Source organism: Jaculus jaculus, chromosome 8 (assembly GCF_020740685.1).
Source record: "Jaculus jaculus isolate mJacJac1 chromosome 8, mJacJac1.mat.Y.cur, whole genome shotgun sequence".
NCBI lineage: Eukaryota > Metazoa > Chordata > Mammalia > Rodentia > Dipodidae > Jaculus > Jaculus jaculus.
Genome location: NC_059109.1, coordinates 105,282,790 through 105,307,768, shown reverse-complemented (window position 1 = coordinate 105,307,768; position 24,979 = coordinate 105,282,790). Strand labels below are relative to the sequence as shown.

Sequence of the window (24,979 nt, the reverse complement as noted above, 5' to 3'; positions counted from 1 at the left end):
AAAAACCAAAACAGAAAAAAAAAAATGTATGTGTATACACACACACACACACACACACACACACACACACACATATCACAGTTAATAAAGAGTCTTAGCAGGGCGTGATGGCACATGCCTTCTATCCCAGTACTTGGTAGGAGGTAGGAGGATCAATTTGAGTTTGAGGCCACCCTGAGACCGCACAATGAATTCCAGGTCAGCACAAAACCCTACCTTGAAAAACCAAAATAAAAAAAAAAAAAAAGGTCATATAACATATAATCTTCAGATTTTGTTTAACTGTGAAAGTTATAAATTATTATAGGTCATGGCAATCCCAGGATTCCAAGGTAGCCATGGTGGAGGTTAACTGAATGGAGGTGTCCTGAGTAGAGTAGACTCTTGCTTTCCTTCATGTCCCCGCAAGACCAGGGAAGGCAGTGGTGCTGGCCACTGGCAGTGACCAGAGCTCCAGCTTGCTTTGGGAAGCAGCTCAACGGTGGAATGCGAGGCCAGCGCTGCGGCTGTGAGAGAGGGCTCTACTGAGCCGGCCTCGGCCCTCAGCACAAAGCGCAGGCGGTCGTGACCCCGGTTCTGTGTGTTATCAAGACTGGCTGTTGTGACTTAGGTACGTTACATACTTAAGCAACATGTATAATTCAAGTCTAATTTAGCATTGGTTAAATGAGAGGCACCTGTCATCCAAAGGACAAGGTAGGGCTTTTTCCATGGAAACACATCTGCTAAGTAGAAGGAATCATTTGAATAATGATCCTGGAGATATTTTTTCTTACTTTTTTAAAAAAAATTACTTTATTTGAGAGAGAGAAGGAGGCAAATAGAGAAGAGACAGAGAGGGAAAGAATGGGTGCAACAGGGCCTTCAGCTGCTGCAAATGAACTCCAGACACATGGGCCACCTTGTGCATCTGGTTTATGTGGGTCCTGGAGAGTCATACCTGGGTCCTTCAACTTCGGAGCAAGTGCCTTGTCCATTAAACCATCTCTCCAGCCCTTGGAGATATTTTTGATCCAGAGAAATACAATGGGCCCAGCTTCTCTCAAAGTTAAAACATGTGCCACCACACCTCACCTTCCCCACCCTCCAAGTTGTCACTAGGCATCTCTCTGTCTTTAATGACAGAGAGCATCTGATAGGACCCTGGGTGCTTTCCACAGAATGAGCAGGATGTCACTCTGGAAGAGCCCCGTGGAGCTCACGAAGCACACATGCACTACTACACATGTTCACGTATGTGTGCAATGACAGCCCAAATGTCAAAACTGCCAAAAGGCTCTGGAGAGATGGCTTAGGGATTAAGTAGCTTCCCTGTAAAGCCTAAGGACCCAGGTTTGATTCCCCAGTACCTCCGTGAACCAGATGCACAAAGTGGCACATGCATCTGGAGTTCATTTGCAGTGGCTAGAGGCCCTGGCACACCCATTCTCTCTCTCAAATAAATAAGTAAATAAAGTAAAACAAAACAAAGTAAAAGGTGCCAAGGGCTAGTATATGAAAGGCTTGATCCCCAGTGAATGCTATTTTTGGAAGCTGAGGGAATTTTTAAAAACGGGCCAAATGGAAGGAGTTGAGGTCACTGGGGATATGCCCGCGATGGGGGAGATACTAGAGCCTTATCTTTTCTGCCTCTTGCCACACAGCCACAATGATGTGAACAGCTTTGCTCCCCATGATGCTTTACCACAGACCAAAAGCCATGAAGCCAGCCTACCATGAAGGAAGACACCATGACTTCCCCAGAGCCTGGCTGACCTTGGTTGCTGTTACCAGCACACTGATCCTGTGCCAAGAGACCTCGCCTCTGTGTTTGCAGGCTTGACATCTGGACGCTTCCTGCATAGTTCAGGTCTCCACCCCTTCCTCACTTTGTCCCAGGAGCCCAGCTCTGCCTGCCTTTGCTCTGGGATTGCAATGCCTCCTGGCTGAGGTCCGGCTAGGAAGAGCTGAGACCAAGGTCTGGGTGTGACCGGCCTGCCCTCAGAAGCACCTTGGCTCCAAATTCTCTCTGGCTTCCAGAATTCTCATTCCTGAAACACAGTGCCCTGCCCTACAGGCCAGCATTCCCAGTGTCACCACCTACCACACCCAACACCTGCCCGGAGAATCCACCCCTGGGATCATACCCTGCGGGTCTGTGGGAAGAGTGAAGATCACGGGAGCCAGGTTAGGGGAGCAAGTGACATGATGTCATGTGGATGGCTAGACCATGCGAATGGCCATGTCCAAGAAGTGGGGGGGGGGGCTTCTAGTCAACACCATGACATCTTCAGCCAGACATCCAGTTTCGCCTGAACCAAAGCTCTATCTCAAGCAAAGAGAGGCCAGGGATGTGAGACAAAGTCTCCCAGATAGCTTTAGGGAGGTGCCTGGAATAGAAGAAACCCAGCTTCATCTGGAGACAGGTATCCTGGCTGAGAGCCTCCCAAGCTCCCTCTGCCCGGTCGCCACCGCCCCTTGATCTTTCTCTCCAGTGTGCTGAGTTTGTCTGGCATGTCTGCGATTTCTCTAGTAAGGCTGTGTGCGAGGGGCATACAGTAGAAGCACACTTGCCAGAACAGAGATGTCCAAAGACCACCAGCTCTGAGCTGCGCACACCTTTACTCCCAGCACTTGGGAGGATTAGGTAGGAGGATCTTCATAAGTTTAAGGCCAGTTTGGGGTTAAAAGGTGAGTTCCATATCAGTCTGGACTAGAGTAACACTTTACCTTGAAAAAATAAAACAAAGGAAATAAGACCAATCACCACTTCTGTTCTGTCTGAACAGTTGAGCAACTTGTCCAAATTCAGCAAGCTCTGTGGCTGCCCGCAAAGACCAATGTTTCCTCCTCCTCCTCTATCTCTGGAAGGTCTGTCCCTGCTGTGGGTGAAAGCTGCCATCAGAATTTCTTTTGGGGAGAGAACTTCATTTGCTGAGAAAGTGCTCAGGATCAAGACTGAGTCTACCTCTGACTCTCTACCCCCAAGGGTTCAAGGTCTGTTTGTCCTATGACTCATGAACAAGGAGTCTGGGAAGGTCAGTGAGGAGTCATAGAGGAGACAGTGGAAGTCACCATGTTAATCTTGGGAAACCGGAATGGCCAGTCTGCTCATCAAGAGGTAGGCAATACTCATGATATCCACAATATCCACAGGTATCAGGGAACTTCTGCTAACCATCACAGTGAACGTGATTGTGTACCCAGGAGATGGCCGCATTGCATAGAACCAACTATGCCTATGACAAGTATTGGCAAGAATTCAGGGCTCCCGGAGGAAAGGCAAGACACTACTCACACGTTGCAATAATTAATAGTTTTTTTTTTTCTTTTTTGAGCCACTTAAGCAGGAGTATACTTTACCTCAGTACAATTCCACTCCTAGGTATTTATCGAAGAAAAATGTTATGCCCAAGACAAGAGCACACATAAATGTTCACAGCAGATTATTCACAGTAACTCCAAACTGTAAATAGCTCCCTTGTTCAACAATAGGGGAACGGATAGAGAATTATGGCTCAGTAACCCCACCTTATTCACAGTATTGTTTTCATTTTAGTTACCTGTATCCAACTGTAGCTGGAAATTAGCAAATGGAAAATCCTGGAAGCAAACTGCTCATAAATTTTAAGTAGTTCACTCTTGTGGGCCATGTGACGATTTTACGCTGCCCCACTGGGGACATGAATCACCCTCTTGTCCAGCGCACCGTGCGCCCGCGCCGCGTCCGCTTGCTGCCTTTTGGTGGAGGTGGCCTGCGTGGCCTCCCAGCGTTTCTATTCAAGCGGCCCTCGTTTTACTTCACGCACAGAAGGCAGGGAGCATACAGCACCAGGGCGGGTCAAGCCTAGTTCTGTGTGGCCATGTTGCAAGCATGTAGGACAGGATACAGTCTACACAGGCTTTGGTACTACGTACAGTTTCGGGTACCCCATAGGCTCTTAGAAGTGATTTCCTGTGGAAGGAGGATCATCTGTGTGTCTGTACAAGGGACCATTACTCAGCAACAGAAAATGTGAACTGTTGCTGCCTGCAGCAACACTGGGGATTCCAACACTGCTACAGGAAAGAGTCAAGACAGATAACAAAATAATAACCAAAATCAGGCTATTGGTTGCTTGAGGAGGGGTTGCTAGGCAAGAACAAGAGGAAACATTTTTGGCTAAAGAAAGGTACATATAGAGGTATATAGGCTCATTGATGTACACACTTCTCAAAGCTGACCTGCCACACACTTCACATCTTTTTTTTTTTTTTTAAAAAAAAATTACCTACTGGGCATGGTGGCACACATCCTTAATCCCAGCACTTGGGAGGCAGAGGTAGGAGGGTCACTGTGTGTTTAAGGCCACCCTGAGACTACATAGTGAATTCCAGGTCAGGCTGGGCTACAGCAAGACCCTACCTTGAAAAACCAAAGAAAAATATTTAAATTTATTTATTTATTTGAGAGTGGGGGCGGTGTAGATAGAGGTAGAATGTGCACTCCAGGGCCTCTAGCCACTGCAAATGAACTCCAGAAGCATGTGCCACCTTGTGGATCTGGCTTTATGTGGGTACTAGGGAATTGAACCTAGGTCCTTAGGCTTCACAGGCAAGTGTTTTAAGTGATAATTTATCTCTCCAGCCCTATTTCTTTTTGGTTTTTCAGGGTAGAGTCTAGCTCTAGCCCAGGCCGACCTGGAATTCTCTATGCAGTCTCATGGTGGCCTTGAACTCATGGCAATTCTCCTACCTCTGCCTCCTAACTGCTGGGATCAAAGGCATGCACCACCATGACTGGCTCCTATTTCTTTCTTTCTTCCTTCATTCCTTTCTTTTTTTTAAAAATAAAAACAAATATTTTAATCTATTTATTTGTGAGGAGATAGCTAGCTAGCTAGCTAGATAGAATGGGCATGCCAGGATTTCTTGCCACTGCAAACGAACTCCAGACACATGTGTCATTTTGTGCATCTGGCTTTATGTGGGTTCTGAAGAAATGAACCCAGTCTGTCAGGCTTTGCAACGAGTGCTTTTAACCAATGAGCTATTTCCTCAGCCCCACATTTGGGTATTTCTCTAGGTGTAAATTTTGCATAAATCTAGTTTTTTCTTAAGGACTTGAGCTTTAGTAATATAATTTAACAGTGCTTGCCTAAAATGAGTGAGGCCCTGGGTTCAAGCCCCAGTAGCACGCAACTTAAGAAAGCAGAAAGAACACTTAGACCAGAAAAACTCCATTGCCTCAGTACAATACTATACTGTAACATTTGAATGTCCACAAGACAGAATTGTTATTGTAATTAGCTATCACATATGGTGTTACTGAAAATGTCAGTACATTTGAAAGCAATGGATGACCTAAATTCTCTTACTTCACAAGAATTTCCAAGCATATGCAATACACCAACTTGTCAAGACATCTTAGTGATTGAAAATTAAGAATGTCCCACCAAAGGCCAAATGATAATGAGGGTAAATTGTTAAAGTCCTTTCAAGTTTTTACTGCCAAGTCAGTAATGGGCTCCCCAGTATGACCTTATTATTTTATTTTATTTTTTGTGGTTTGATAACAGACACATATGTACAATTCCATTAGGTGTTGTCACCTGACATGCTACCTCTGTGACAGTCACCGAGGCCATGGCACATTCTGGTGGTCTGATACCATGTCAATGGAATCTTCTAGAGCCAGTGTCTGGGGCTGATTCTGGGTAAAGGCCTCTGTGGGATAGCCTTTCTATATGACCCCAGAATCTCCAGTGAATTCTCCATCCTGCATGAGTTAGCTAACAGAGGAGCTTGGCAGGCAGTAGGATTTTACATTGGAGGTTTCCATGGAGACAAACCTCAGGTGACTTCACATCCTCCCCTCTAGCTCCTCCAAGCATACCTCTCCTTGCCATACTTCATGCCCTTGTTTTTAGTCCATCTCCTCTCCCCACCCAGATCCTGTCAACCCCTAATTTGTCTTCTGAGTCTGTGGTTTTTCTTTTCCTGGAAGTTGCATGGATGGAATCATAGAGTATACAGCCTTGAGCCTCACAGCTTTCATTTGAATGGTGCATTTGAAATTTATATTTTTTTCATGAATAAGTAGGTCATTCTTTTATGTTGTTGAGAAATACTTCATACAATATTGAATCATGGAATAGCACTGTTTGCTTATCTGTTCACAGGTCAATGGATATTTGGGTCATTTGATATTTTGGGCCATCATGCATAAAGTTGCTGTAAGCTTTCATGGACAGGTGGTGAGTGGACATAGATTACATTTCTCTGGAGTAAACACCCAAGAGTCAGGGAGGGGAGGGAGGGAAGGAGCCCTGTGGTTGTGCCCTCTCCAGCCTTCTTCTGTTCTCTGCTGACTGAAGGGTGCATTCTTTCTGCACGGGTGTAAGTTTTCTACAACAATATTACCTAGTCTTTGAGAGGTCACTTGCCATCTCTACATGAACATGGAAAATGCATCCAATGTAGGATACGTCAACCTTGCTGGGCGTGGTGGTGCACGCCTTTAATCCCAGCACTGGGGAGGCAGAGGTAGGAGGATCGCCATGAGTTTGAGGCCACCCTGAGACTACATAGTGAATTCCAGGTCAGCCTGGGGTAGAGTGAAACCCTATCCTTAAAAAAACAAAAACAAACAAACAAACAAACAAACTTTCCACCTTACTGGCTACAGGGTGCGTGTGTGTGTGTGGCGGGGGGTGGGTGCACAGGCACAGGGAAGGCTTCCTGTTGGTAACAACAGCAGCAATACCATGATACCTATGGGAGCGCACCAAAGACGCTCCATCGGAGGAGCGGGTGTGGCTCTTCGTCTGGTAGTCTTGGCGGTCTGTGGCTACCCAGAGCTTTGGTCTGCTTTTGTTGCTGTAACAGGGCATCAGAGTCTACGTGACTTATGAGAGTTGTCTTGGCTCACTGCTCCGGAGGCTGGAAAGTCCAAGAGCATGTGGCTGTCACCTTTTCAGCTTCTGCCGTGGGCCTGGTGCAGCTTCAACTCATGGCAGAAGATGAAGTGCAGTTAGGAGCCTGGAGAAAGACAAAGCCTGCGGGTGTCCTCAATTTATTCCCGTCTGCTCCTGTGCTAACTGATCTTCTATTGAGAACAAGAGCTCACGGGCTCATGTCTCCACAATATGACATCTATGCCTCAATAGAGTAGTACCCCTTGACCAAGACATCAGCCACTAGATGCTACCTCCTAACATGGCCAGCCTGGAGCCAACACATGCATTCTGGTGGTCACACACGTGAGCCACAGCATCTGTCTGATCATCTGGGAGCTTGGGGTGATAGGTTCATCTGAACCTATCTTATGTGAGGGTAACAGCAGACTTCTGGAACTGTTTGCATTTACTGTGGTTTTTCTTGAAGTCGTATGCGAGTGGTTTGCAGCTAGCCACAGTATACCACTGTGCACGTGTCTGGATGAGTCACAAAACTGAAAGGACATGCAAGATGGAGAATAGTGTCTGTTAGTGCAGGCACAGCTGTAATGAGCTTAGACTGCAGGTCTCTGCACCTTGGCTACCAGGGAGGAAAGAACTCCTTTCGGAGTCCAGAAGGTAAGTGGGACACAGTAAGAAATGAGGGAGGGGCAGTTTCCACACACGGGAGGTGGAACTTCTTCCCAGAGGAGAGTGATATTAGAAGGAGTCTTGGGATCCAGGGTGGTCAGAGAAAGAAGAGGAGACTCTTCTCTGTCAGCCAAGTGTCCAAGGACCCTTAGGACTCCTACAGCACTCCTTGAAGGGTTAATAGCCTTCCCTGAAAACTAAAGGGAATTAAAGAGATAATAGCTATCCCTAAAGCTTGTGGGCAATAAAGAAGTTTGGCATCCTTCTCTGATTGATGTACTCCCCTTAGTCTAGATGGCCTTGAAGACCAGAGACCATCTGAATATCCAGCCAGACATTCCTGGCTGAAGAAGCTTATTCTGAGCAAGGACACAAACAGCTACAGTTTTCTTATCAACTGCACCTGGTCCAGTCTGTTTTTCTTAGATCCTCCTTATAACCTTACACCCCAGCCTGGTTCAGTGCTTCAGCCTCCATCCCACAGGAAAGCTGAGGCCCCTCTCTGCTTTCTCTCCATAAAACAGTCTTGTCTGTAGAGATTAACTCTGGTGTTCTCTTTTGTTTTTCTCTTATACTTTCCTCACACTCCTCATCTTTAGGAGAACCAGGGAAGGGCTTTAAGCCTGTGTTGCAGTCAGGTTCTTATTGCTGTCAGAAAACACCCAACCAAGAGCAGCTTGTGGGATTAAAAAAAAGGTTTATATTGGCTTACAGACCAAAGGGCAAGCTTCACGATAGCAGGGGAAAATGACGGTATGAGCAGAGGGTGGACGTCACTTTCTGGCCAACATCAAATGGATAACAACAACAGGAGAGTGTTGGCAAGGGCACACTGGCTGTAATACCCAGAAGCCTACCCCCGACAATACACTGCCTCCAAGTGGTGTTAATTCCCAAATCTCCATCAGCTGGGAACCTAGCATTCAGAATACCTGAGTTTATGGGGGACATCTGAATCAAACCACAACAGCCTAGAAGTGTGACAATCCAGGGAATCAAGATTTTGAAACTGTTTCCTTCAGGCTTTAGCCATGAGAATTCATCCAATGTTCTCTCTTTTTCATCGTTGGAGAAGAATATCCTAGTATTTTAACAAAATGAGGGAGGGTATTATCGATTAGTTCTAAGGGTGGTCTCAGCCCCACCCATTTCATCTCACCTTTCTCCATTGTTCTCCCCTCTCCCCCTAGAGTCTCATTGTAGGCCAGGATGACCTGGAATTCACTATGTAATCTCAGGCTGGCTGGGAACTCATGGAAATCCACCTATCTTTGTCTCCCAAGTGCTGGATTAAAAACGTGCACCACCGTGACCAGCCCTCTCCCTTGTTCTGTTTAATTTTTTTCATTCTTATTTGAGACAGAGATAGAGGGAGGGAGAGAGAGAGAGAGAGAGAGAGCGAGAGGACTGAATGAGTGCGCCAGGGCCTCTAGCCATTGCAAATGAACTCCAGATGCGTGCACACCTTGTGTCATCTGGTTTACATGACACCTAGAGAATCAAACCTGGGTCCTTACAATTCACAGGTGAACGCCTTAATGGTTTCATCTCTCCAGCCCTCCCTTTTTCTTAAGAATAGCTGGACAGCTTGCTGGGAAGCAGCATCCTGAGACAGGAAGGGACCGGTCAGAACAGCGTGGCTTTTGCTCCTAATTGAAGTCACATCCCCTTCACAGTTTTACCTGTGTGCCATGTGATGCTGGCGTGTGAAACCTGGCTGGGCTACTCTCTGGGGTCCTCTCACTTCTGGTGCAAGTGGAACACACTCAGTGAGACTCTGCCTACCCCAGGAAGTTTCTTGAGCCTTCAAAGCTCACCATGGATCCTAAGTTTCTGCTGGCTTGGCTGTCCATCTGTGAGCACTAATCTCATGTCATGTAGCCTGCATGTGGCTGTCCTGCCCAAGCTCAGTAACTTAGTAACCGGTGCACACCAAACCTGCTAACAAGGCTACCATCCATACTGGGATGACAGAACTAGGCTAAACCACCTGGACAGAGGACCTTTCTAAAAGGACCGTATTTTGTTGAGAGGAACTAGAAGATAGATCTGGTCTTGAGGTAGATGTGAGGCCGAGATGAGGACTTAGGAAAGGGCAGCAGCTGGCCATACCACCTGGATGCACTGCTGTCACGGAGATCTTGTGCGGTATGTTTCTGCTTCACCTTAGGGCATCTTCATCTGTCCCATGTCAACTCTGACTGATGGAGGGAAAATAGAAAGAAGAAGACACAGAAGGCAGGTTGTGGGCTGGAGCAATGGCTAAGCACTTAAGGTGCTTGTCAGCAGAGACTGATGACCTGGGTTCGATACCCCAGTACCCACGTAAAGCCAGATGCACAGTGGCACATGCATCTGGGGTTCATGTGCAGTGGCTGGAGGCCCTGGTGTGTCTATTATCTCTTTGTGTCTCTCTGCTTGCAAATAAATGAGTAAATAAAATATATATCTTTAAAGCAGGCAGGTTGTGAGACGCTTTCTTCTCCCTTTGGACCGTGGGGCTGGCTTCCACTCGGCTGTGAAGAGCTGGTGCTTGCCCCGGCACATAGTCTTGGTGCTCAGGGGAAACTCCAGGTACGCTGGGATCCCAGAAGCTGGGAACACAGGCTCAGCACTGCTGTCACCCCAAAAGGTCATGGAGGCGCGAGCGGAGCAACATCTCCTTCCTGTTGTTTGCCATTCAGTGTCTCTGACACCCACGATGTCAGGCCCTCTGTACCAGGGTGGGCAAAGACCCTAGGGTGAGCAGGGCAAGTAATTTATGTGGATAGTAACTTCATGAATACTAATCTCTATCTCATGAAGACCAGGACTTTTGTTTCATCAATAAGGGGGATTTATGGTCAGCTTGCGAACCACTTTTCTGGCCTGAGTTCTTGGAGGGGCTCCCACCAGGGAGAAGGTAGGAAGCAGTGGTGGTAGCCTGGAATAAGGAAATGACCTCTTCTGGCTGCCCGAGAAACAGCGGCATACTGAGAACACGTTTTGTTGCTGTCAAGGCTGTGAGATGCAGAGTTAGCCCCAGGATGGCTCAGGGCAGGTCGGCTCTACCTATATTATGCCAGGTATCTGTGCAGGACCGGGGTGAGGCAACAGAGACGTCCAGGTCGCAACACTTAGGGAGCAGTTTCCCAGGGGAAGTGTGGCCAGAGAGGAGAAGGGTCTCAGCCTTGCCAGGTGGAATGGGTAATGCAGCCTCAAACCCAGCATCGAGCCTTCACAGGTGGGGCAGGTGGGCACTACATCCAGGTTTGCTTCACTGCCAGCACCGACCTTTGTCCCCCTCCCACACTGCCTGGAATCTGGTCCAGGAGCAGCCCTGCTTCTGTGGTAAATCTAAGCCAATTCTAGCTGTGGCTGGGAAAGAAGTTTTGTGGAGGAGAAATGTGCTGAAGAGGCAATAAAACACCATGACAAGCGCTTTCCTCCCTCCCCTCAGAAGACCGAAGGTCAAGTGTCCAGAGAAACCCAGTAGCCTGCCTGCAGAGGCCTCGATGGTGGGGCCCTGCTCCAGCAGCTTTCATGGAAGGGCTCGTCCCTAGTCAGGAACAGATGGCTTCCTCAGAGAAACAATAGTTTGCATAGGGGCTCAATAAACCTTGCGGCCTTCTGCCAAGGACTTTCTGGAACCGGATGACCTCTTGTTCCCTGAGGTCCTGAGTTGCTGTCCCTCCATTTCCAGCCCATCGCTCCCCTCTTCCATCCTCTCTAGGTTTCTGGCAACACTGCTCAGGACCTAGCAGGAGACAGGAGGGTGAACAACAACCTGGCTGCCCTCAGCTCATGAAGGAGGCAAAGAGCCTTCTGGAAGGTGAGTTACCTAGTCCTACGGAGGCCTAGGGTCCTAAGCAGTTCCTTTCATGCTGTGGCGGTTTGAATTTGAAATGTCCCCCAGTGGTTTATGTGTTTTGAGGCTTGGTCTCCTGCTAGTGTAGTTTGGGAAAATTGTGGCGTCTTAAGGAGGTGGCATCTTGCCGGAGGAGGTGTGCCACTGGGGCGGACGGTGATGTTTGTTGGAGACAGCTCACGAGCACCGTTTCCTGCTTGGTGCTGTGGCGGGGTGCTGCCCAGTCTGTGGTCTGCCCTGCCATGTTTTTCCAGCCATCTTGAAATTTCTCCTTAGAACTACAAGCTGAAATAAACTCTTTTCACCTATGAGCTGTTTTTGGTCACATGTTTTGTCCCAACAAGGAGAAACTGCTAATTGTTGGGATAAGACAATGAGTAACTGCTACATACGCCTACAAAATTTTGTTCTAGAACCTCATAGAACTCCAATGTCACACAACACAGGAATGTCCCTCTATTGAATTAAAAACCTAGATTAGCTCAAACCACTCAACTTAAAAACATAAGGTTCAAAAGATGTGAAAGAATGTCTCCACAACCGCCCCCCCCCTTACCACTGGGCCCAGCACGTGGAGCACACTGTAACTGTTAACTCCTTATGCTGACCAAAGATGTGGAAACTGAGTCCCAAGAAGAGGCCTAGAATCTACCCCTATTAACTTTGAAATATTATCACATTTGATAATTGAATTATAAAGGAAATACACTCTAACTACAGAAGGGAATTCCAACAAACTTTACACAAATTTTCAGCCAGAAGCTTTGTGTTTTACTGCTAGCAAATTAGATTATGGATAGAAGTTTTATGATGGTAAACCATACACTCTCTCAGGCACACTGTGTAACTCCAGGGCTGGGCACAGTTGGTTCATAAAAGCCAGAAAGCAAGTATTTTCAGTTTTACAGGCAGATGGTCTGGGTTTCACCTGCTCAGTGCATCCACAGTTAAGGGGACGATGACAGGGCTTAGCTGGGCTTTGTCAGCACCATCAGGAGGAAATCCTATGCAAGTCACATGTGGAATTGCATATTTTTTTTCAAAAATATTTTTTGTTCATATTTTATTTATTTATTTGAGAGCGACAGACACAGGGAGAAAGACAGAGGGAGAGAGAGAGAGAATGGGTGCGCCAGGGCTTCCAGCCTCTGCAAACGAACTCCAGACGCGTGCGCCCCCTTGTGCATCTGGCTAACGTGGGACCTGGGGAACCGAGCCTCGAACCGGGGTCCTTAGGCTTCACAGGCAAGCGCTTACCCGCTAAGCCATCTCTCCAGCCCGGAATTGCATATTTTTGAGTAGCAACATTAAAACAGAAAAGTAAGTCGGGTGTGGTGGTGCATGCCTTTAATCCCAGCATTTGGGAGGATCGCCATGAGTTCAAGGCCACCCTGAGATTACATAGTGAATTCCAGGTCAACCTGAGCTAGGGTGAGACCCCACCTCAAAAAACTGAAAAAAAAAAAAATAGAAAAGTAAACTGGGCGTGCTGGCTCAAGCTTGTCATCCCAGCGCTTGGGGGCTGAGTGAGGTAGTTTAAATCAAATGTTCTACATAAACTCATTTTTATGATGGCAATTGTGAGGATGGAGCCTTGCTGGAGAAGGTGTATTTCTGGGGGCAGACTTAGGGGTGTTACAGTCAGCTCCCCCTTACAAGAGCTTGGCTCACTCTCCTGCTGCTGTTTTCCACCTGCCGTGGCAGAGGTGGTGCCCAGCCTCTGCTCATGCCATGCTGTCCCCGCCACCATGGAGCTTCTCCTTGAGACGGTAAGCCAGAATAAGAACTTTCCTCCCATCAGCTGCTTTTGGCCGAGGGTTTTGCGACAGCAGTGAGAAGGTATCTACAACACCGAGGCTTGAGGATTGCCACAACTTTGAGGCCAACCTAGATTACAGAGTGAGACAGTTTCAAAGAAAAACAAAACAAAACAAAACAAAACAAAAAAAGGAAAACTGAACCAAAACTCTTCACAAAAGTACTGAAACAAATTGTCCTTACTGTGATGCATCAAAAATTCATCATTTCAACATGTAGCCAGTAAAGTTGACATTTGAATTTTTTTCATATTTTATTCCAAATCTAGTATGTATCTTACATATTTCCAGCATGTGTATTTGGACAGAAGCCATCTTTAGAGGATATTTCACAAACTGTACTATGTTCATCTTTACTGGCTTAGTAAGTTCCCACCTCGTTTCTTTTCAATTTGGAAGATATTGCTTTGCTTTTCTGCATATGAAGAGATTGGAAGATATGGTATGATGCTGGGAGTGTGTGTGTGTGTGTGTGTGTGTGTGTGTACAATACACACATATGTGTGTGACAGGTAAGATGGTCAGGATACCATCTCTGACCATAGGACTGAAAGAATAGTCGAATAGTCATGTAACACAATGTGAGATCAGGTGCTGGCAGTGAGGATTGGATAAAGATATCATGGGACCTGCAGAGGAGAGGGAATGGTGGTGTTGTAGTCAGTTCACATTGCTGGTAGAAATCACCTGATCAAGAGCAGCTTGTGAGAAAAAAAAGGTTTATTTTGGCTTACAGACTCAAGGGGAAGCTCCATGATGGCAGAGGAAAACGATGGCATGAGCAGAGGGTGGACATCACCCTCTGACCAACATCGGGTGGACCACAGAAACAGGAGAGTGTGCCAAACACTGGCATGGGGAAACTGGCTATAACACCCATAAGCCTGCCCCCAACAATACTTTGCCTCCAGAAGGTGTTAATTCCCAAATCTCCATCAGCTGGGAACCTAGCATTCAGAACATCCAAGTTTATGGGGGACACCTGAATCAAACCACCACAGGTAGACTGGGAGGTCTGAGCAAGGGAATGCTGGCGGCCATCCTCAGGATGAGGGTGAGGCACTGACTCCTCAAGGCAACATGAAGGCTCTGTGGGGGGATCTGAGGGGTCCTAGCAGGAAGGAAGCTTGCAAGGCTAGTGCTTTGAAGTAAGGGATCTGGTAGCTGTTGCTGGGAGAGATGGCACTGCATTTCATGAGGCTCCTCAGACCAGCAAACCTTGTCACAGAAAGGAGGGAGAAGGAGAAGGCCAGGTCCAGAGTGTGGGGCGTAGCAGCAGGTGAAGTCAGAGGGAGAGGGAACACAGTGCCTGGGGAAACAGCACAGGAGCCCAAGATGAGCATTCCCCCTCTCTGAGCAGCAGGGGTTTGTATGCTGGCAGAGTTTCCAGAAGTCAACTAATAGTTTAAGGCAACGGAAGGAGGGCATAACTAATGGCATCTCAAGATCCAAGGCCTTCTTAGCAGGAGGGAGGGTCTGGGACAGGGTTAGAGGAGAGTGTTTACTGCTGAGTGACCCAGTCTACACAGAGGCCTATTTGTCTAGACACATTGTCCTCAGCCAGAGAAGGGCAGAGGGACAGGGATGTTCCTAAGGCTGGAGTTGGCAAGGGGGTGTGTGGGGGGCCCTGGGGTGGGAAAGACCTTCATAACAAACTCTTTTCTACAGTGATGGGACTTTGATGTGGTTTAAAGGTCACTCCAGCATCCTCTTAATGAATGGAGATTAATTCCTTTCTCTTTACTTAACATCCTGACCCTTGTTATCAAGCACTTTCCTGTGACATTTCTAAGATCAATTGAATTTCTCAACTTTTTTGGGGGTACTAATGAGGGCTTCAAAGGCTTTTTAAGATATGAATATATTGCAATATTCCCTTTCCTCTCCCTGCATCAAAATTTAAATAGACTTGGGTGATCTCATTGCTGTGTGCTGTTTGCAGTCCATGATGGGAGAACATTTCATCAACTCTGTTGTCCTTTACAAAATGCTACAGGTCAGTCCTAGTGCATATGAGTCATTTGGAATGGTTCCAGGCTGCTTTTACCAACAGGTTTTATGTCATGGCCAGGGGACCTTGAGCGCCGCCAGTCTTTTCTGAAAGCATACAATGGGGGTAAGATTGAACTGGTCACTGGATTGAGCCCTCTGCTATGTCCAGACAAAGGACTGAGGATGGTCTTCAGAATTGGACTGGAATAAAAGCCATTAGGGGGCTTCCAACTTCTCTCTTAAAGCAGAGAAGCACTCAGCTTGGGTTCTACGTAAGGTTTGACTTGAGGAAGTATCCCACAGTAGGGCAAACTTCACCAATGCTCATAGATGACTGAATTCTCCTTTTCTCCCGGGGCCACCCCATACTTATTCTGTAAACACAAGACTTGGGGGAAGCAAGGCTGATACTTGAACACTTCAGAGACATAAGCAGTGATCAAACTACTTTGATGGCAGGTGCTGTCAGGACCCAGATTCCCCAGCACAGGTCCCAAACGAAAAGAAACTGAAAGCCAACACTGATGGTTCTCTGCAGCTTTCAGTCCGAGGTCTTTCTGGCTTGCTTGTCCAGGGTCCAGGTAATGAGGGAAGAATGGGGGTTGGGAGTAGATACCTGGATTTTTGCCTCTAGGTGGTTCTGGTGGGATCCAGATTTCCACATTGAGATTGTGTTGGAGATCCACCCTCTTTGCTCCTCTCACTCTCCTTTCCCCTTCTGCTTCCTAAGATCAACCTTCAAATACCCTGCTTTCCTTAAATCCTTATCTGAAGATTCGAGCCAGGGTATTCTTACTGCAGAATTTAAAAACCAAAAGTTTTATTATACTGTTATATATATATTTTTCACAGTATAATGCTGCCTCCAGAATTAACATTGAACTCAACTCACTTCTCTGGGTATTAAATTTCCAAATACTTAGTCTATCCAGGTCTTGGAGACTCCACTGGACTATCTTTAACCTTTCCCAGCATGGATCCTCAGAGATGAAGCCAAGAGAGAGAAGACATGTGCTTTCCCTGCCCCCATCTTTTCCTTCTGTTCTTTCCTGATCCTCCTCCTTTTCCTCCTTCTCATCTTCATTCTCTTACTTATTTTTTTTTTTTTTTTGAAGTAGACTCTCACTCTAGCCCAGGCTGACCTGGAATTTACTATGTATTCTCAGGGTGGCCTCAAACTCACGGCGCTCCTCCTACCTTTGCCTCCTGAGTACTGGGATTAAAGGCATGTGCCACCATGCCTGGCTCTTCTCTTACTTTTGGACTGATTCTTGATATAATTCAGGTAGATCTCACAATCCTCCTACCTCAACCTTACAAATTCTTGGGTTATAGGTGTGTTTCACCATGCCCAGTTTATAAGGGATGCACACACACACATACAGTTTTTGTTTTTGTTTCAGATGGGGTTTCTCTCTAGTCCAGGATGACCTGGAATTCACTATGCAGTCTCAGCTCAGGCTGGCCTCAAACTCACAGAGATCTTCCTACCTCTGTGTCCTAAGTGCTGGTATCAAAGGTATGTGCCACCACTCCTGGCAAAGAGACAGAGAGAGAGAGAGAGAGAGAGAGAGAGAGAGAGAGAGAGAGAGAGAGAGAGAGAGGGAGGGAGGGAGAGAGGGGGGAGGGAGGGGGAGGGAGGGAGAAAGAGAACATGAAAATGGGCACACCAGGGTCTCTAGCTACTGCAAACGCACTCCAGACTCATGTACCACCTTGTGCATCTGGCTTTACATGGGTCCTAGCAATTTGGATCTGGGTCCTTTGGCTTTGCTAGCAAGCTCTTTAACCATTAAGCCATCTCTCCAGGCCAAGTTACTCACCTGTCCTTGGCATGAGGTTCCTGCTGACACTGCCCTCCCCAACATTCTGACTATGAAGCCAAAAGAGTTCTTGGACAAAACAAAATTGACAATTTGCATTCATCAGAACAGGGTTTGTTCTTACCCAAGGGAGCCCCGATGCAGGTGTCCTGAATTCTTGCTTTTGTTTGGGGGCCAGGCTGGGGCTGGCTAGGGCAGAACTCCAGACACATCTCATAGTGCCAGGCAAAGCGTATGTAGAGCCATGTTGAACCCATCACATGCTTGGGAGAAGATCTCAGGCACATCCTACTAGTCCAGTCCTCAGTGGCCTCTCAGTACATTACATCCTTTTCTTATTGCACTGACAGACTACCTGACGAGTTCAAGCAAGTTCAAGGTCGAAGGGTTTATTCTGACTCAACAGTTTCAGGGGAAGGAGGCAGTTGCAGTTCCCTCCTCATTGCTGAGACACAGCACCCAACTAAAAGTAGCGGATGGGAGGAAATTTTTATATTGTCTTATAGTCTCCAGGGGAAGCTCCGTGACGGCAGGGGAAAGCATGGCATGAACAGAGGCTGGACTCCACCTCTGCCACCGCAGGTGGAAAACAGCAGCAGGAGAGTGAGCTTAGGATCTGGCAAGGCAGAGCTGGTCATAACACCCTTGAGCCGGCCTCCAACAACACACCTCCTCCAGCAAAGCTCCATCTCTTAAATTTCTATCAGTTGGGGGCCACGCCACACATTCAAAACACATGAGCTTATGAGGAAGGGGGGAGTCTCGTTCAAACTACCACACAGGCCATCATGGTGAGGAAGGCATGGTAATGGGAGCAGCTTGCTGGGTGGCACATCTGGGTAGATCAGGAAGCCAAGAGGATTGGAGGCCTGGCTGGGCTCTTACCCTCCAACAACCCACTTCTTCCAGCTAAACCCACCTCCTAAAAGTTCCACAATCTCTCAAACAGCACCACCAAATGTTTAAACGAATGAGCCTGTGGGGGACATTTATATTCAAGCCACAGCACTCAGTGATGTCCTGTGTTTGTCTTCTGCTGGGATCTGGCTGCCTTTGGGCTATGCTGGGTTAAGGGAACCACTCATGAAAGAGAATTCATTCAGAAGGCAATGTCCCATCATTTTGTGGCCAATTTTCCCCAGCTCCGAGGTCTCATTCTAAAATGTCTACTATCTGAACTAGCGTGACCTTACCGCCTGGTGGTAAAGCTGAGAACACCAACCTTGCTTTCAAAATCATGCCATTCTTGTGATAACTTTTGAGGTACTGACATTAATCCATCCCTGAGGGCACCACTGCCATAAAGAAATCAGGTCTTCTTACTTCACACCCCGTTGTGGGTTGAATGTGAAACGTCTCTCATAGGCTGATGTATTTGAATACTTGTTCCCCCAGATGGTGGCATTGTTTGGGAGGTTGTGGAACCTTTTATTTTATTTTTTGGTTTTTTTGAGGTAGGATCTCACTCTAGCCCAGGCTGACCTGGAATTCATTAGGTGGTCTCAGGGTGGCCTTGAACTCACAGTGATCCTCCTCCCTCTGCTTCCAGAGTGCTGGGGTTAAAGGCGTGCACCACCACGCCGGGCTCTGGAACCTTTTAGACCTGGAGTCTAGCTGGCAGATGTGGGGTCATAAGGGCTTATAACTGTGGCTGCAGTCTGAGCGCTCTGCTTTCTGGTCAGCGCTGTGTAATGCGTTGCTGCTGCACGCCCTTGCCGCCACAGAGCCTCCCGCTGCCGCCACCTCTTCACCACCACCTGGTAGGTGGCAGCCCCTCCAATTGCCCCTCCCCTCCCTGATGTTGTTTTTTTGTCAAATATTTTGTCATAGCAATGAAGAAAATAGCTAATATATTTTCCAGTGATTAGTGTTGCACTGGGGATTAAGTTTCCAACCAAGGAACTTTCCGGGTGGGGGGGGGGCTGTGCTGAAGCCATCACATAGCACTAAGAGCCGTGGTTTTCAGAGTGTATGTTGCAGCTTGGGAGAGTTAATCACACACACACCCCAGTGGAGGCTCCAGCTGAGTATTTCAGGCCTTTGGAATGAAGACATGATGTCATACAACATTTTGTTATTGCAACAATGTTTTACTTCTGATAGAAGCTCTGTTCAGCCCTGATAGCAGAATAACACATGATGCTTCAGAGGGAACCCACGAATGAACCTCCGAGGCGGTCACGTTTACCTCAGGGTCTCTTCTCCAAACACTCGCTAAAAGACAGAACGACACAGCGCAGGAAATACCAAGGACCGATCATGGGCTTTGCAGAACGGAGGCCCTGGGGACAGAGCTGTTTGTCTCTGGACTTGGGGGACCCTGTCTGTGTACATGTTTGAGGCTGGTGTGTTTTGTTTTCCTAAACCTCTCGACTGCCTTGGCACAAGGTTTGTAGGCCAGGAAATGGTGCAGAGCTGAGCAGAATAAACATGTTACATCCCCAATTCCTGTCTGCTCTAAAACCATCTATAACCCCGCAGCTGGAGGCTGGAGAAACGTTTTCTCAATTCCCCTCAGGAAGAAAAAGAAAACAGAAAGAAAAGACAAAAAGCCTTCCTCACACCCAAATGTGGCCTCCAACAAGGCTTCTCAAAGCTCTGGGTAGGATGTCAGCCCCATAGGATGACTTGCTTCACCAGCCCTATGTGGTACATTAGCTGGATTCCTGTTGGCCCCCATCCCCTTCTGACTCTCAGAGTTCCAGGCCCTTCTAATCCTGTCCCTGGGGCTCTCAGCCCTCCTTCCTGATGAATGCTTCCTGGCTCTGAAAGGACTTCCTTTCCTGAAACCCATTCCCCTGACCTTTGTTCTCACAAACACCACTTTCTGAAAAGGCCTCTACTACCTTCTCTTACAAATACTTAAGAATATATTTTGAGCAAGCTGATGTTAAACACAATCACATGTGGCCTCCTCAGGGCTGTTTGGTCTCTTGTTTATGGTTTCTAGGGGCACAGGGCTGGGTGGTGGTTGGAGACCCATTGGGGCAGTCAGCATTCTCACCAAGTGGCCTGTAAGGTGCTGGGGGGCGGCAGGGGGGGGCTTGACCTGAGGAGTATGTTAGGCGGACATGGACTGCCCAGGACCAGCAGTAGTTAGTGTGGGTTCAGTAATAAGAACTAAGTGGGGACAACCGATCCACAACTAGTGTGGCATAGGACAGGTAGCATTTACCTGCTAATCCTCAGCCCTTTCTCTCTCTCTTTCTTCCTTTTTTTCTTTTGGTTTTTCTGAGATACGGTCTTACTCTAGTCCAGGCTGACCTGGAATTCACTAGGTAGTCTCAGGGTGGCCTCAAACTCATGGCGATCCTCTTACCTCTGCTTCCCAAGTGCTGGGATTAAAGGCGTGTGCCACCATACCTGGCTCGCTTTCTTTTTTTAAAAAAAATATTTTCTTATTTATTTGCAAGCAGACAGAGACAGAGATAGATAGATACATAGATAGATGATAGGGAATGTGCAACCCGGGCCCAGATAAATTCCAGATGCATGCACTACTTTGTGCATCTGGTTTTATGTGGGTATGTGGGTACTGGGGAACTGAACCCAGGTCATTCGGCTTTGCAGGCAAGCATCTTAACCATTTAGCCATTTCTCCAGCCCCTTTCTTTCTTTCTTTCTTTTTTAAAAAAAATATTTATTTTTATTTATTTATTATTATTTATACACCCACACACACACATGCTTGCCAGGGTCTCTTGCCACCATAAACTAACCCTAAATGCATATGCCAGTCTGCATCTGGGTTTATGTGGGTTCTGGGGAATCAACCTGGGACCAGCAGGTCCTGCAAGCAGTGCTTTAAGTGATGAATCATCTTTGCAGCCCTGCATTCCTTGTTTGCTTGCTATTCAGATGTCCACTGCCACCACCACGGCCATCTTTTCTTTGTCTCCTTTGGTCTCTTCCTTCTCTTACTTCTCCCCCTCTTCTAACTTCTTTTGTGACAGGGTCATTCTGTAACCCAGGTTGGCTGAACTTATTATCTTCCTGCCTCTACCTCCCAAGTGCTGGGATTACAGCTGCGTGCCACATACTCAGCTATATCTTTTTTCTTTGTGTCTGTAATTTTCATAGAAACCTATGCAGGTGAACATCACTGCTTTCTACAGATTGTGAGTCAGAGAGGCAGTGTTGTGCTTTGGGTAAGAGTCAGTCTCCCTCATGAGACATGGCTGCTTTGTGAACTAAATTCAATTATTAGTACTTACAAAGACCTTCCTACTGGGAATACACTAACCACTGACCGCTTCCCAGTGGCCAGAGCTCACATCATCAACCCATGAAAATTTCCTATATAGTGCCACTATGGTCTTCATGAATGTTCCCCCAAAGCCACATGTTGAAGGCTTGATTCCCAGCCTGCTGGTATTACTGAAAGGTGGTGGAACTTTAGGAGGTGGGGCCTGGTGGGAAGAAGTGAGGTTGCTGAAAAGCATGTTCTTCAAAGAGATAATGGGGCTCTGGGGCTAGAAAACTTTTCATAAATAGAAGCTGGATCTGCAATTAGTCAAAGCTACTTACACTTGCTATGTTGAGATAAACCCTGCACATGCAGGCATCTAATAAAAGAAAATCAAATCAAACCAACCACCCACCCAGGTCAATGAAAGGTGGAATTTCATTTGCATATAGGAAATCTAAAGAAAGATGTTGGACTCTATAAAATAAGGTGACTGCAATTTCATCCTCAGGAACAAAGATTAGCAGTGGAGGGCAAAAAGGGAACATGGTGGTTTGGATGAAGCGTCCCCCATAGGCTCATGTGTTTTGAATACTTGGTCCCCAGCTGGTGGCAACTGGGTAGAGTTGTGGGGCCTGAGGGAGGTGGAGGCTTGCTGGAGGAGTTGTGTCTCTGGGGGTCGGCTTTGGGCTGATATAACCCAACTCCAAGCTCAGTATATAGCCTACTTCCTTCCTGCTGCTGTGGGGATGTGATGCTCCCCTAGCTGTGTGCTCTTGTTACGCTTTTCCTGCCATGATGAAGTTTCCCCTTGAAACTTTTAGCTGAAACAAACCCTTTCCTTCCATAAGCTGCTTCTGAGAGGGTAACTGTAACTGGGGCCCTCTAGGGAAATTTCCCTAATATTCAGAGAAGCAAGATGTGCACTCTGGGCTCTCATCTGCAGGCTGGGTGTACTCGCTGAGTCATACAACATCTTGCAGGTCAGGAGGGAGGCTTCCTACTTGTATTAGTGATTTTTCTTGTTGCTGTGACCAAGTACCTGACAGACACAACTTAAAGGAGATGTTTATTTTGGCTATTGGTCTCAGAGAGTACCACCATCATGGTGGAGCAGCTGTGTCTGCAGCAGCAGGATCATGCTTTCATAGCTTCTCACATGGCAGCTACTCAGGAAGTGGGGAATGGTACCAGAACTCCACTGAACCACTTCTGCCCCCAGGCCACAATTTCCAGCCTCATTAGCATTCCCTGTTAGGCTGTCTTCTTTCCCTTCCCTTTTCCCTCAGCTCCTCACCTCCACATTCACCTATATAGGCTTCTCAGGAAGCCTGTCGAATTCATCTCTGCTATCTACATTTAAAAAAATATTTATTTTATTTATTTACGAGAGAGAGAGAGAGCGAGCGAGCGAGCATGAGCGCCAGGGCCTCAGCCATTGCAAATGAACTCCAGATGCATGTGCCCCTGTGCATGTGGCTTACATGGGGTCCTGGAGAATCGAACTGGGATCCTTTGGCTTTGCAGGCAAATGTCTTGACTGCTAAGCCATCTCTCCAGGCCCCTACCTTTTTGTCTTCAGTCTGTTTTTGTGACTAAACCCAAGACCTTATTATAATTCATACATTTTAACTTGCCTAAAGATAGTAGAATTTTCTCTAAAATTTAACGCTTCATAGGTTGAGGCAGCCTAAACTCAGAAGTGTTTAAAGCTCCAACTGCTGTGGGCAAGGAGCGGATCAGGAAAGTTGCTCCTGGGTCTCCCCAGGGCCTTGGCAGACAGACCCTCCATCCCAGCTCAAGCCCACCTGTGGTGAACAAGCTCCCCGGAGGGTCGTGTGCCTGGGGGAGCCCGAGTGTGCGGCTCCGCGTGGGAAGGCGCAGTAGAAGCCCTTGCTAGGTTTCGCTCTCTCCAGGGTTGTGTGTGTGGCCCGGGGCAGATGAGTTCAGGACTGGGCACTTCAAGGACCCTGAGCACTGCCTTCAGGTCTGTTGCTGCAAATACACTTAACACTGCCCATGTTCTGGAAGTGCGAAGCCCTGCAAACCTGTCTTCTGCTCCTGGCGTGTTTAGAAGTGAGGACCCACTGGGGCAGTGCAGCTGCAGCTGAGGCTGTCACCCTCACAGGTTAACCAGGCCCGAGCCCGGAGCTCTGGCGGGGCCCCACCCGTGTCTGACTCAGGGTTGAGGGTGGGACCCGGAATGCCGCACATTTTTAATAACCCCCACCCTGGGGATGTCGGCACTGCTGGTCAGGGGTCCTGCTTTGAAGCTTTCCCTCATTAGCAGAGTCAGCTGGCGTGGACGCCCCAGGCATGGACACCAGGGAGAAAATGCCTTGGCAGTGCTATGGCTTCAAAATGCATCTGCTTAAGCCCTGGCCTCAGGGCGTCTGCCTGCTGCTCTTTGGCACTTAGAAATCCAGAGAAAGCTCACAACATTCCTCTGGACCTTCAGCAAACTCCATTGCTTAAAAAAAATTTTTTTTGTTGTTATTTTTATTCATTTATTTAAGAGCGACAGACACAGAGAGAAAGGCAGATTGAGAGTGAGATAGAATGGGCACGCCAGGGCTTCCAGCCACTGCAAATGAACTCCAGACACGTGCATCCCCTTGTGCATCTGGCTAATGTGGGTTCTGGGGAATCGTGCCTTGAATGGGGGTCCTTAGGCTTCACAGGCAAGCGTCTAACCACTAAGCCATCTCTCCAGCCCTCCATTGCTTTTTAAATGTTTAATTTTTTTTCTTATTTTGAGAGAAAAAGAGGGGTTGGGTGAGAGAGAGAGAGAGAGAGAGAGAGAGAGAGAGAGAGAGAGAGAGAATGGGCATGCCAGGGCCTTCAGCAGCTGCAAATGAACTCCAGATGCATGTGTCCCCCTGTGGTACGTGTGTGACATTATGTGCTTCCATCACTGTGCATTTGGTTTATATGGGATCTGGAGATATAAACATGAGTTCTTAGGCTTCTCAGGCAACTGCCTTAACTGCTAAGGCATCTCTCCAGCACTCCATTGGTGGGTTTTTAAAAATTAATTTAATTTATTTATTTGAAAGCGGGGGGGGGGGCGGTGGGGAGAGGAGACAGGCAGAGAGAGAATGGGCAACCAGGGCCTTTAGCTGCTGCAAACAAACTCCAGATGCATGCACCCCCTTGTGCATCAGGCTTACATGGGTACTGGGGAATTTAACATGGGTTCTTTGGCTTTGCAGGTAAGTGCCTTAACTGTTAAGCCATCTCTCCAGCCCTCCATTGCTTTTTTTGATCTAAAACTGGGGACTTGGGTTGAGTGCACTGTCCTTGTGGAAATGTTATTTACAACCTGTTTAGGATCTGCATGGACCTGAATGACAGGACACATGGGGTACAGTAATGGGGAGAAAGTGTCAGCTGGTTCATCCTGGTATGAGGACCTGAGGTAAGGCAGCTCTTTGGGGATATAGAGTTCTGAAAAGCCTAACTGGCCCCAGACCACAGACCTGGACACCTGACTGAGAAGCCATCTTGCACATGGGCTAACTGGAGCCCTGTCCACTTGCTGCATTAGCCAGGTGCTCAGTGACAAGGGACCAGGTTGCTCAGGCCTCCTGGGAGTATGTGCTTTGATTCATATGGGGAACTTGAATGTCCAGGACCATGGATGGACCCTGGGGAAATGGGGTTCGGGTCTGATGACTAGGAGGGATGATGCTTAGGACTGCCCTATGGGCTCCTCGCATGGTGTCTAAAGCCATCTAAGAGGTCCCACACACCCTCCCCTCTCCTGG

General features: G+C 47.6%; 1 long non-coding RNA gene across 1 annotated transcript in view; it reads left to right on the top strand.

The window, feature by feature from the left end:
• Window positions 1–11,021: 11,021 nt before the first annotated feature.
• Window positions 11,022–24,979, top strand: part of LOC123462714 — a 47,425-nt gene continuing 33,467 nt past the window's right edge. Inside the window, exon 1 of the long non-coding RNA XR_006638479.1 lies at window positions 11,022–11,358. This is a non-coding gene — a long non-coding RNA (uncharacterized LOC123462714). The remainder of the gene's footprint in view (window positions 11,359–24,979) is intronic.